The sequence below is a fragment of the Triturus cristatus genome, chromosome 6, assembly GCF_964204655.1.
Source record: "Triturus cristatus chromosome 6, aTriCri1.1, whole genome shotgun sequence".
In the NCBI taxonomy this organism is placed as follows: Eukaryota; Metazoa; Chordata; class Amphibia; order Caudata; family Salamandridae; genus Triturus; species Triturus cristatus.
Window position 1 is genome coordinate 946,450,678 of NC_140589.1, and position 13,944 is coordinate 946,464,621.

At 45.6% G+C, this 13,944-nt stretch overlaps 1 protein-coding gene across 3 annotated transcripts in view; it reads left to right on the forward strand.

The window, feature by feature from the left end:
• Nucleotides 1-3,837: 3,837 nt before the first annotated feature.
• Nucleotides 3,838-13,944, forward strand: part of SASH1 (SAM and SH3 domain containing 1) — a 546,848-nt gene continuing 536,741 nt past the window's right edge. Inside the window, exon 1 of one of the 3 annotated variants that reach the window (XM_085611636.1) lies at nt 3,838-4,251. The gene's annotated coding sequence lies outside the window, so the exon portion shown is untranslated. The remainder of the gene's footprint in view (nt 4,252-13,944) is intronic. The other 2 variants (XM_085611635.1, XM_085611634.1) reach the window with 2 other exon arrangements.

Genomic DNA, 13,944 nt, shown 5'->3' on the forward strand with positions numbered 1-13,944 from the left:
ATCCATCCATCCTTTTACCCGTCCATCAACCCTTCCATCCAGACATCCATCTATTTACCTTTTCTCTCATCCATCCTTTCACTCACTCATCCGTCCATCCTTTCTCCCGTTATCCATCCATTCACCCTTTCATGAACCCATTCACCCTTTTACTAATCCATCCAGCCATCCACCCATCCCTTCACTTACACACCTTTTGACATTAATTATGAGCTGAGCCTTTGTCTGCTGAGTTGCAGACAGAAGAGGCCCACCAAGGAGTAGTTTCTAAAGCAAGGGGTGGGACGAGGGAGGTCTCACTATGCTCCTCTACAAAGGCAATCCGAAAAAGTGGAAGTCATGAGCCATGCAAGATGCACAGTGCCACTGTGACGTGTTGTTGGGCTTTAAGTGGGATGAAAAAACTGGGGGGTCTCTCCAAAGTGGGTGTTCGATGAAATTAAGGGCATGAGTTAAAACACCTACGCTAAAAATATCTGCTTAGCATAGTGTGCCGCCCAACTGGTAATTTGCTGCTTCTGTCACTACATCCAGATATATAACACAACAAATAGTGTTACACCTACAAGCAAGAACTATTTGCTTTGTCAATGGTTGCTAGTTGCATAAAATAAAAAAATCAGCAACCATGGCTTTGTTAAATATAACATTGAAAATGCATCAGTTATAAAATGATGAGACAGTGAAAGACCCACAACCCTTTTTTTTTTACTTGTTTTACCGCCTTTTCATGAACTGGATTCTCACCTAGCAGCATGGGCGTTTTTGTTCGTTTCTTCCACCTGACTGAATGCCCTGCCCTAGACCGAGGATGCAGGAGGCCTACCACATGCAGTAAGAGCAAGATCGCCGACATCCACAACAGCTTCAGCACCCAGACCCTCCCTACAGCCACCAACACTGCAGACTCACCGCCCCCCAGCCTCACAACCACCTGCTCTCCTGGACCCACGTTAACGACAATGACACCATCAAGACCATGAACACCATCCACTCCGGCTCACCATCCGACCCCTGCCCTCACCACATCTTCAACAAAGCAGACCGCATCATCGCACCCCAACTTCGGAGGATCATCAACAGCTCCTTCGAGACTGCCAACTTCCCGGAAAGCTGGAAGCACGCCGAGCTCAACGCCCTACTCAAGAAACCCACAGCAGACCCAAAGGACCTCAAGATCTTCCGGCCCATCTCCCTTCTTCCGTTCCCAGTGAAAGTCATCGAAAAGATCGTCAACAGGCAACTGACCCACTTCCTCCAGGAAACAACATCCTGGACCAGTCCCAATCCGGATTCCACAGCAATCACAGCACCAAAACCGCCCTCATCGCTGCCACAGACGACATCAGGACCCTACTGGACAACGGCGAAACCGCGGCCCTCATCCTCCTGGACCTCTCGGCTGCCTTCGACACCGTCTGCTACCATATCCTATGCACACTCCTACACGACGCAGGAATACGGGACAAAGCCATGGACTGGATCACCCCCTTCCTCACCGACAGAACCGAGAGGGTCTGCCTTCCCCCTTTCCGCTCTAAAGCCACCAAGATCATCTGCGGCATGCCCCAAGGATCATCCCTCAGCCCCATCCTTTTCAACGTCTATATGGCACCCCTCGCCAACATCGTCTGCTCGCACAACCTCAACATTGTCTCCTACGCTGACAGCACTCAACTGATCCTCTCACTCACCAAAAACCCCGCCATCACCAAAACCAACCACCACGAAGGAATGAGAGCCGTCGCCAGCTGGATGCAGATAAGCCGCCTGAAACTCAACTCAGACAAGACAGAGGTCCTCATCCTCGGATCCACACCCTCCACCTGGGACGACTCTTGGTGGCCGGCCGCCCTGGGAGCCACACCCACCGACCATGCACGCAACCTGGGGTTCATCCTGGACTCATCGCTCTCAATGTCCCAGCAAGTCAACGCCGTCTCCTCCTCCTGCTTCAACACCTTCTGCATGCTCTGTAAGATCTACAGATGGATCCCCACTGGAACCAGAAAGACGGTCACACAGGCCCTCGTCAGCAGCAGACTAGACTACGGCAACTCCCTGTACGCAGGGACCATGATCAAACTCCAGAAGAGGCTCCAACGCATACAAAACGCCTCCGCACGCCTCATCCTCAACATTCCTCTCCACACCCACATCACTGCCCACCTGAAAGACCTGCACTGGCTCCCAGTCAAGAAGAGGATCACCTTCAAGCTCCTCACCCACGCCCACAAAGCACTACACAACGCCGGACCAGAATACCTCAACAAGCGTCTCACCTTCTACACCCCGAACCGTCAGCTTCGTTCCGCCAATCTCGCCCTCGCCGCCGTCCAACGCATCCACAGTACCTCCACCGGTGGCAGATCCTTCTCCTACCTCGCTGCCAAGACATAGGGGGGAGGTGTGGCGCCGCGACTAGGGCGACTGACACTGGACACTGGGGATGACGTTCGATCCCTGGCTCCAGCGGCAGGGGTCTGCCCAGCACCATGCGACTCTGGGCAGTAGCTTGCTTAATCTTCCCAATGGCCCCCAGCGCCGATAACCCCTTCGGGGGTGATTTGTGCACTATACAAGTACTGGATTTACATTTTACATTTACATGGAACACCCTCCCCACACAGATGCGACAGAACCAAAACCTGCTGACCTTCAGGAGACTTCTCAAAACCTGGCTGTTCGAGCAGTAGCTGCACCCCCACCCCCCGCTCAGCGCCTTGAGACCCTCACGGGTTGATTAGCACGCTCTACAAGATTGATTGATTAAGAACACAGACTGGCCCTTTGTCATTCTGTATGTGGCAATCTGCCCCATACAGAATGACAATGGGCAGATGGGCAGGGCTTAATTTGAGCTGGGGTTTTCCGGTGCTAAGCACCGACACTTAATTGGTTTCCGGTGCTCGCACTGGCACCTAATTGTCACACCATACTTAGAACAGTCCACCACATGGTGGCGCTGCACATATAAATAAGAAGTGAACAGAACAAGGGTAGTTTAGGAATACAATATACATTAAATTTGCTCATACCTGCCTCCCCAGCCATTCCTTTAGCTTTGAAGACCTGGAATAATCTGAACTGTCGCACTGCAGGCAAGAGAGATGGTTAATAGTTATTTTGGCAGCGATGACAAGGGCGATGGGTGGTGCAAGCTGCAGTGGCCTCCGCTCCTGGTCAGAACCCGGGCACATAATATTTTACAAATTAAGCACTGCAGATGGGGCTGCTCTTGAGCTCAGAGGATGAGTGCGAGGCGGCCCCATCAGGGAGCTGACGCTTCTGGCAGGGGAACAGTGATGTTACCCAAAACGACGGACAAAAGGCGTCCGTAAAAGGTATCATCACGAACAACGGACGTGAGATCCAAATTAAGGACGGTCCATGAAATTTACGCACGGTTGGCCACCCTACTTTATAACAATGTTGCTTCATTATACATCATAATACAAATCCATACTAAGTGGAACAATATTTTGTAAACGATATTTAGGACAAGATATTTCTCACTGATAATATTTGTGCTAAAAATTCTGACATTCAACTAAAAAGGCGCATACATTCTGAGTTTAGCAGTTTTCAAAGTTGATTTTTGCTTCTTGACAGTTCCTTTAAAATGTTGTTTCAACCAACCAGAAGCATTTCTGTTAAAGTAACAGAGTCTCCAACACCTGACTAAATCACCGTATGTGACTAGCTGTTCAGTCACAACGTTCATGCACCACAGCAGGTAGGGCCAGCCAAGTGATGTCAGGAAATAAAAGCGACAGAGTTCCCGCCCTTAAACACGAGAGCCAAGCCCTTATTACATGCACGCGCAGGTCGAGGCCTGTCGAGGTTGGTGTGTGCGACAATCCGGCCACAGAGCTTTGTGAGCTGGATGGCTCCGAATGAAAGACGCGCTGTGTCCGACCTGTTCAACTGGTTCGCAGGCTGGGCTCTCGGGCTCTGCCTTTGAAAATGAGAATGTAGCGCTCTTCCACGGGGACGTAAGCCCCTCCTACGTGGTATTCCTCGGTGTTCATTGGGACCTGTTGGACATTTGTGGAATTAGACAGAGATATGCTTGAGGTGTCGCGTCGCTGCTCTGAGGTACACTTTGGTGACACAGTACAACAGTCTGCATGCTGACAAGAAAATGGCGGCCGTCTGTGATGGCACAATGCTGGGATTCAAGGTTGCATCCAACACTGTCGGGACTTGTTGATCCACTGATGACAGACAGTGGGACCCCTGCTAACGGTGGTAAGCGTAAGCCCTCTATTTATATATGCATTTAATCTCCAACCAGGAAATCCTGCACGTATTTAAAGATGACTACAATTGCTGTTTTTCTTTTTTTGTAACCATGGAAGTGCAAGCTATGATTACTTCTAAAGGCGGAAAAGAAGAGACACTCCTCCAAAACCTGCCCAAAAAAAGAAAGCTACAATGTCATCTTTGTCTAAAAATGTGAATGTTTTTTTTAACAATTGTTTCATCCTTTTGTTCAGTCTGGTGTGGAAGGGAAATTTGGGTACATATACTGGTTAAGGTACAGCTCGCACGAAATTCAGCGCACCATTTACATTTTGGGAATTGTTCTATTATTGTTCAAACGCATTAACAAATAGTACTTATGATATTTTCTTTTCTACCTCTCTTTTTCGACACATAAACGTTCTTTTGAGGATTGTGGCAGTTTAGTGCCAAATTTGTGTGTTTTGCTATTTGTGGTGTTTTATGGTACGTTAATTGAATTTTACAAAGCAGTGAAGCACACTTCTACCCAAAGGCCTTTTGGTCTGTGAAAGGGAGTCAGCGTATGTATTGTTTAGAAAATAGAAACGTCTTCTGTGTTTTTTCTGAAATTGACGAGTGGTGCTTCGAAAGAGTCGATCTCTTGGACCCTTAGATCCTCGGGGCCCAATAAGTATTAATCACTTGAAGCTCAGAGATGACCCTCTTGAACCTGCAGAGGGTTCCTTCCCTGAGGGAGTGATGACGCAGGCTTGAAGGGTATTGCACCGTTCCCAGTTCCCACACCTGCTGCCCTGCCTCAACCTTGCCTGTCTTAGATTCTGACACAGACCTGTATCGCAATCGCTGTAATTACAGGTGTGGCGGGAACTAGCCTGTCTGACTGAGCTAGGTAACTGGCTGAAAATGAAAATGAACCCGTAGACAAGGAGGTGTGTCAAGGTGTGGTGTAAACACTGTACAGGGAACCTTAGAGCATGGGTACTCGCAAACATTTTACCGGGGGCCACAAAGTATGGTCTGTGGTGTGACCGAGGGCCACGCCGTTGCCAGCAGCTTGGCGGTTGGGCGGTTTGGAGTTTGTAAAGTGGATGTAGGGGAAGTGAAGCATGTACATTTAGTGGGTGAAGTGCACAATGCGAAACCAGAAAACCTGGGATCAATCCCTACTTCCCCACTTGACCAAATTGTGTGATCCTAGGCATTTTTTTTCACTTTGCTTCCTTTTTCTTTTGTGTTTGATTTAATAAACTATGATGTCCATTTATAATAGCATCACATGTCAACTGACTTGCCTCTTAGTTCATTATTGGCATTGTTGTCAGGGTCCATGGAAGCAAAAATGTTTCTAAATTCATGTTTGAAAAATATCATAATTTTTTTTTAAAAAACTCTCAATACAGTGATACCATTGGATGTAATACGGTGAAAAAGTTCTACATGTCAATGAAATACACGTTTTTGAATTTTTATGAGAATTTATTATATTTTTACACATTTGTTGTAAGATGTTCATAACAAAAGTCTTTTAAAAAAGTGGGGCAGGACGCCTTAGTTACTGCTATTCTGAATGTTAGTGCTGAGTCTAGAAAACAGTAGACCAGTGTTGCAGTTCACCAAGGGGCCGCATGCAAAGGTCAGGAGAGCTGCAAGCTGACCCTGAGCCGTACTTTTAGTATCACTGCCTTAGTGCAATCACTCACTCCCCTAGTTACCAACACTTGCAATCACTCACTCAGGATAAAGTAACGGCAAAGATATCAAACTAGTAGTTTGGAATGAGGTAGGCTAATCCTTATTGTCCCCTATCCTGCTGGGGGGCATGCATAGTAGGCAGTCAGTTGCGTATAGTCATTACAGTGTAGTGGAATCTACACTCAGGCACGGTGTATTTTGTGTGTTGCTGTGGTGCTGCTCCTTCCATGCAAGAGATGACAAATTTGTTTTTACAGTCATTTTATATCCATATATCATCAGTTCTTAATTTGTGAAATCATAAATGTTAGGGTCCTCGTCAGGTGGCCACAACTGCTTGCACCATCCATATCCCTGCCAGCGCTGCCATGACAGTACCAAAACAACTACTAACTCTCACAATCCTAAAGGTGTGACAATTCAAACTATTCAAGGCCCCCAAAGCTATAAGAAGGGCAGGTATTTGTCATTTTTAATGTGTATTGAATTAATAACAGTTTGTGCTCTACTTTAAATTTGACAAATAGCGCCACCACGTGGCAGACTATTATAAGTACTGGTGTTGACAATTAAGTGCCGGTGCCGAGCACCGGAAAGCACGGGCTCAAATTATGCACAGTGTATCCTGTTTTAGTTTATGTAAATTGATGCTCACAAGTCACCCAATCCACGCTTCTTTTGTCCTACTCTCTTAGTAAATGATTCACAACGCAATTCAGAACTTTCCATGATAATGGTGGATATATATTTTGGGCCAGGTTTGGACAAGCCTTCTATTCCACTCGGCATTTTCCCGATGGGCTTGAGCCCTTGAAGGCCAGTTTTGAAAGCCCAGGCTGAGGCTGATGCCTTTGTCACATTCCCCAGCTCCTCAAGGTTAATTGAAGTAGGCATGGCAAGGCTTCAGGAGATAGAGAGGGAGGGACAGGGAAAGTGTAGTGAAAGCGATCAAATAAGGTAGAAGAGAGAAGGAGAAAAAAAATGGATGGATGGGAAGAGAAAGTGCTCAAGAAGATGAAGGAAACACAGGTAATTTGAGTATTTTTGTCAGTGCTGCATGTGTTTCCAAAGTCCTGCCAATTTACACAGAATTGGCTGTGACTTAGTCTAATATTTCTCCTCAATTCCTTGAGTAAGCCATGGTTGCTTCTGGATTACTTCTGGCTTAAACGTTCCTTTATGAACCAAGCCCTATGTTTGGGATAGAAGTTTGGGCTACATTTTAGAAGATGCACTCTTACCTAAATAAGGTGCTCAACGTTCTCCTCTCCCTGCATTTTTGTACACGTGTTTTTACGTCATCAACTTGCGCAATGGAGAGGGGTACACCTTGCACTAATGAAAACTTCTGAATCAAGGCGGTTTCCAAATTTCGCAAATATAGAAACTTAGGGGCAGATTTACAAGCCCCTTGCGTGACTTTTGCGCTGCAGTTGCATCACTTTTTTGACGCAACAGCGGCGCAAACAATGCGGCCTATTTACAACGTGACGCATCTAGGGAGATGCGTCACGTTGTAAAGCCCTGCGTCACATTATACCTGCGTCAGGTATAATATATGCAGGGTGGGCGTTCCCATGCAGGAAGGCCTCGTAAAAGTGACTCAGTGAAATCTACAAGATTTCACTGCGCCACTTTTAGGACGCCACTGCGTCAAAACCTTACGCCTGCTTCAAGCAGGCGTAAGTAGTGACGCAATGTAGTGGGAATAGGCCTCAACAAGCATTGCTGGAGTTGTGTCGTGCTTGCGACACGACTCCAGCAAATGCGTGACTTTTCCGCCAACAGATGCGTCAGAATTTCTGACGTATCTGTCAATCTTTGCACCATAGTGCGCCATATTGTAAATATGGCGCATCTATGGTGGCGCAAGGGTTTCTAAGGATGGCAAAGGGAAAGTGACGCATCTGTACAGATGCGTCACTTTCTTGTAAATCTGCCCCTTAGTGGTGAAAGCAAAAACCTGTCTGTCCATTTACTCTGTCCACTCTTCAGGCTAACCCCAAACCATGGAACACTGTGTTACATTAGTGAAGTCCAGCTTGAAGGGTGATATCCCACAAAAGTAGTGAAATGTGCCTCTACGACACAGTCCTTAATATAACTCATTGAAGAATCCCAACACTGCTTTAAGACCAGGCCGGACTGGTAACACTAAGCAGCCCTGGGAAATTTGTCAGGCCAGCCACCGGGGAGGGATTGAGGGGGGAGGGTTTGATGGGGCTGCAAGTGTGAAGAACTGCTGCTTTTGATACTGGATGCAGATATGGCAGCACTGCTGCAAAACCGACCCCAGTAAAAAAAACAAAAAAACGAGGCTCCCACCATCTCAAAACCGGCCCCCACCCTCCCAGTGAAACGCCCGATGCCCTGTACGGCCAGTCCGGCCCTATTTAAGACACAAGCTTTTGTTCAGCATTAATATCAGATGTTTTTAGCTGTTTTTAGGTCTGTCTTGAGAGCACAGCTGTCAGCCTACCTATTGTTACTAATGCAGTAAAATGTACAGATTGGGGGTTAGCCCCGCCCAGAGAAGCATTTCTCTTTCATCTCCTGCTATTAGCTGTTTGGTGTACCATTCTGCCTCTAGTGGAGTGCTTTCACTGCAGTGCACGAGGAACTATTTTAAATCTTAAAAGTACAATGTGTCATCAAACTTTAAAATTATTTTTTATCTTAGAGATACATTGAATGCAGAAGACGATCATTTTTGTTTTGTTTTTTCGCTGCAGATGTTTAATGAGCATTTCAAATGCAAGCCAGCCCTGTTTTTCCTACAGAGTTTGTCTGGATAATGCTACTATTACAGAAGTGTTTTGATCTAGTATCTTGCTGTTGGTACCTCCTTCCCCTCCTCTGACCCGATTCTTTTGTTTCATCATTTGTATGAAGACATTTTGCTCAATTGGCGAGGGCATATGGTTCAGCCTTCAGCACCTCTGGAATATGTTTTCCTCGACTGGGTGTTCCCCGTTATGTAAATCTGATTTACTGTATTACTTGCGAAGCCCATTAACCAGAACACCTTATTACATGAGACCTGCAATTCCTGCTGGAGCTGGTAACCTTGTTACTGTCTGTACCATCAAGAATTATGAGAGCCATCAACATACCGCGGACCTGTCCTGTTTTATCCAAAACGTCTACTAAAAGAGGCAAACATCTCTGATGAAAATCATGGGGAGGATAGCAATTACCAGTGTAATCGGACCAGGAATTACCAATTTCCCTGCTAATTCTTCTTCACTCAGGAAAGTCTGAGGTTTCAACCCTGTCAATTACCCTAACTTTAGGGATGTGGAATTAACACCCCTGTGTTTGCAGTGCTTAATTTGTGCTGGTGGTTTCCGGTACCGGCACTTAATTGTCAAAACCGGCACATATGACAGCTGCCACATGGTAGCGCTGTTTGAGTAATTAATCAATGAGCAGGACAACAGTTATTTATTAATGCAATATACATTAAAGGTAGTTAATACCAGCCGCCAAAGCCACTCGTATAGCTTTGAGGGCCTCAAACAGTCTGAATTGCTACACTGGTAGCAGTGTGATGATTAGTAGTTGTGTAGGTATTCTCACTGGCAGCGCTGTCAGTGGCAATGGTTGGTGCAAACTGCAGTGGCCTTCTGACGAGGGCCCTGGCACTTATTGTTTTACAAATTAAGCACTGCGCTTCTGGGGACCTCATAATAAGGCTCATGGTGTCAGAATTGTCCTAAATGCACTCTCCTTGTACAGTTTAATAAGGAGCTTCCTGTCCTCGGCACAGAGCAAGGCCATCATTTCATATAGCGAGGGTTTCTAAGCACTGATTTCTTTATTCATGAATCTGCTCAAACCCCCCCTCCACCACCACCACCACAACAAACATAAAATGGTCCCAAACCAAATGATCTTGGTCCCATAAACACTCGGCCGTGGTCAGTGCAGGTAACAGCGGTGGGGCGGTGGGGCCAGGTAAGGGGGGATTTCGAGGGACGATGCAGAGGGGAAATTAAATAAATAATTAATTTTTCCGCAGCATCGTCCCTCGAAATTCCCCCTTACGTGGCCTCACCGCCTCACCACTGTTGACTGCACGGACCGCGACTGTCAACACTGTGTTTTTTAATTAGCTTAACATGTCAGAAATGCACAGCAAATGATCTCAGTTAACCGAGGGACACATTTGACCTTGGATTAAAGGGCAAAATCATGATCAATCTTTGTTACATAAAAAGTCAGGTCGCAATGCAGAGCGCTTGTATCCTGCCACTTTGCGCACCCTGTAAGTCATGGTATGGAAAGCCAGTTAGAATATGGCAACGACCTCAGCGGCTATTGTTATACGACCCAGTTTGACTATGGAGCTCATTCATAGTCCCAAAGAAATTCTAAGATTGGGCACAAAAGGTCTGAGTCCAGCAAAAATTGCACCTGGACCCAGAATTTTTCTATGAACACATTTCTTCAGGTAATACACGGTGACATGTTCAAGGGAAAACAAGATCCCAATTCTGGGGCAGATTTATGTTCCCTCGCGCATCCCTGCAAACCAGCATGGATGCGCCAGGGAAGATGCGTCACGAAAGTTTACCCTTGCGCCACAATAGATGCGCCGCATTTACAATGCAGCGCATCATGGTGCAAGGATAAACAGATGCGTGACGCATCTGATGGCGGAAGGTTGACGCATTGCTGGAGTTGCGTTGCAAGCGCGACGCAGCTCCAGCAAGGCTCGGGGGTGCCCTATTGTTACAATGCTGCGTCAATCCTTACGCCTGCTTCAAGCAGGCGCAGGGTTTTGACGCTGCATGGCCGGAAAAGTGACTGAGTGAAATCTTGTAGATTTCACTCAGCCACTTTTAGGAGGCGTTCCTGCGCCGGAACGCCCCCCGCCTGTGCAAGTACGCCCACATGTGGCGCAAGCCTTACAACGTGACGCATCTCCCTAGATGCGTCACGTTGTAAATGGGGCGCAACATGGCGCAGGGTTTACGCCGCCGCTGCGTCACAAAAGTGACGCAACGGCGGCGTAAAAGTGGCGCAAGTCCGTTATAAATCTGCCCCTCTGAGTTTTGAGGTTCTGAAAAAGGGACAACATGAAGTTTGACCATAGATTAAACCTTGTATTCCATGTTATCCCGGGTTCCAGGCTGCAGAACTCTGAATCAAAAATGCAAACGGCCCGAGGGAAAAAACCACACGGTCTCTCATTATGATTGGCTCCTAGAATTCCCATTCCCAATATTTCCCCATCCCGGAATTACCGCTACTAGGGATCCTGGAAAATTCTAGGGATAGGGAAATAACGGAAAGTATGAGTTTGGAATGACATGTATAATTTGAACTTACTTTGCTGATTTCCTCATATTTTTCCCCGGTATTGCGTCAGTGACTTTGCCTGCTTGCAGTAGTTGGAGTCTCTAGGTGAAACACCATGGAGCAGTAGTGTTCGATTGGGAATCTGGTCACTCATAATGATGGTGAAAGTGCTGTATCTCTATGGACAGTTTTCCCACAAATAATTATGAGCAGGTTGGAGTGTGTGCCCACTTTGTCGGTAATGGCTTGTGCGATAAATGTTCAATACATATAACATAACATGCCTGTCAAGAGAAATTCTGATATCACACTATAAACCCCTACTGTGATGCCATTCCCCTTTATAGTTTAGTCAACGAAGCCTATGAGATCTTCAGAATAACAAAATGCCTCATACACTATCTTTGTTGTCGCCATGGCCTAAAGAGAATTTACCCAAGTCTGCACACAATATCTATCACTGTCTTTAGCCCCGTTCTGATGCTTCTTCTTACTCCTATATTTGAATTCTTGCACATATTCATATTTCTGACTCTATCCCCTTCATGTACACTGTTCTTTAGGACCATTGCTCGCCCCAACACACTCTACCTTTTAGGTTGAAGCCTACCGGACAGTGCAGCTCTCTGGTTGCAAAAAGACTTCTTGTGGACATTTTGAAAGCTTTCCTGGTAATGTATTCTGCTCATTGCTTACCATTGTCTTTGTGGTTTGTAACTCACATTTTCTGGCTTTTTATTTGCTGGCTTTATTTGTTTTAGGCTGTCCAGCGTGTATTTGTCCCTTCTGTGGAGCTAAGCTTGTTCACTATTGATCCACAAGTCCTCCCTTTCTGTAACAGGCTTTACGTTTTTAGGTCGAGCATTCAAGACCCCTTGTATATACCTTAGTATATACTTATATGTGTATGGACTTTGTGGGCTCTGGAGATCATACCTAGGACCTGTCTGCTTCCGCTTAGGGACTTTTTTCTGTTCAACTGCCTCTATTTAACTGTCTTGATAGTAAACGATCAGTAGAGGTCAGTAAAATACCAGAACTGCTTTCTGCTTGTTCAACTGTCTCTATTTAACTGTCTTGATAGAAAACGGCCAGTACATGTCAGTATAATACCAGAATTGCTTTCTGCTGAGGGACTTTCTTTTTTCATTTTTCTGGCAACTGCCTCTATTTAACTTTCTTGATAGAAAACATCAAGCAGAGTAAAATATCAGAATCACTTAAGGATTCTCTAGATTCCAGCCCATAGATATTGTCTTCCACGAGCACCCGTAGACAATAATATTTTTTTCAAATCTTGTATTTTCAGTGATATGACCTCCCTAGGCCTTGGTTTTGTATTAAAAACAGAGCTTTGGACTATACCATTTCCTGCTGACGGGCAATATTTCTCTCCATGTGGTCTCATACTTGGCCTGTCATGCGGTTTGGTGCTTACTTTCCTTTCATGTTAAACAACAGTAGATGTTTCAGCACCCAGGCTAATATACTGCATAGCTAAATACATAGAAGGTCCCAAAGATGAGACCGATTGCATTGCAAATGCTTGTTTCTTATTTTGTCAGATTTGCTGTGGTGTTAAAAGACAGAGGTCAAGTGTCAGGCTCTGTCTTCCAAGGGAGTTTGGTGTTTACTTTTCTTTCTATGACTTCAAAGTGAGAGGATTTATGTGACAATCTTGCCAGGTACTGGGAAAAATGTTTTTTTTCTTGCACTCAAAAACATTTAAATGTCTTTAAATAAACTGTGGAAATATTTCACAATATATCAGAATTAGGAAAGCATAAATAAAACAGTTGTTTAAAATTAAGGAAAGTGTGGTGGAAAACAATATTTTAATACGATCAAAAGAAATAAGTACACAAGGTGATGCCATTTCCACACATTATCGTTTGTGCGCTGTATAGTTTTATCAGTAAAACTGTATGTCCAAATGTAATGTTTATTCCAATTGATTTGATGTCTGTAATGGCAGTGAATTACTACAGCATGCATACTCCACACTACACCACTCCACTCTAAAGCACTCCACTCTACAACACTCTACTCCATTATGTGCACCTCCACTGTACAACATTCCACTTTGCGATACTATACTCCACTCTATGGCACTCCACTCAACAACACAATGCTCCATTCCACTCCACCACATTCCACTCCACTCTACGCCACTATATGCCACATCACTCTAGGCCACTCTACTCCACATCACGACACTCCACTCTACGATACTCCTGCAATCTACGACACTCCACTCTATGACACTCCACTTTACAACACTCCAAGACATTCTGTGCCACTTTACTCCACTCTATGCCTCTCCACGTTATGACACTCCACTCTATGACACTTTACTGTAATCATAGCTATGCCACTCCACTCGACAACACTCCATTCTACTCTACGGCACTCCACCCTATAACAAATTACTCCTCTCTATGACACTCCACTCTGACACTTTACTTTACTAGACCATTTACCACTCTACACCACTCCACTCTATGCCACTCCACTCTACAACACTCTATGCCCCTTCACTCTATTACACTCCACTCTACAACACTCTATTGCACTCTACTACACTACACTCTATGGCACTCTACTTTACTCTATGTTACTATACACCACTCCCCTCTATGCCACTTCACTCTAGGCCATTCTATGACACTCCTCGCCACGCCACTCTACTCTATGCCACTC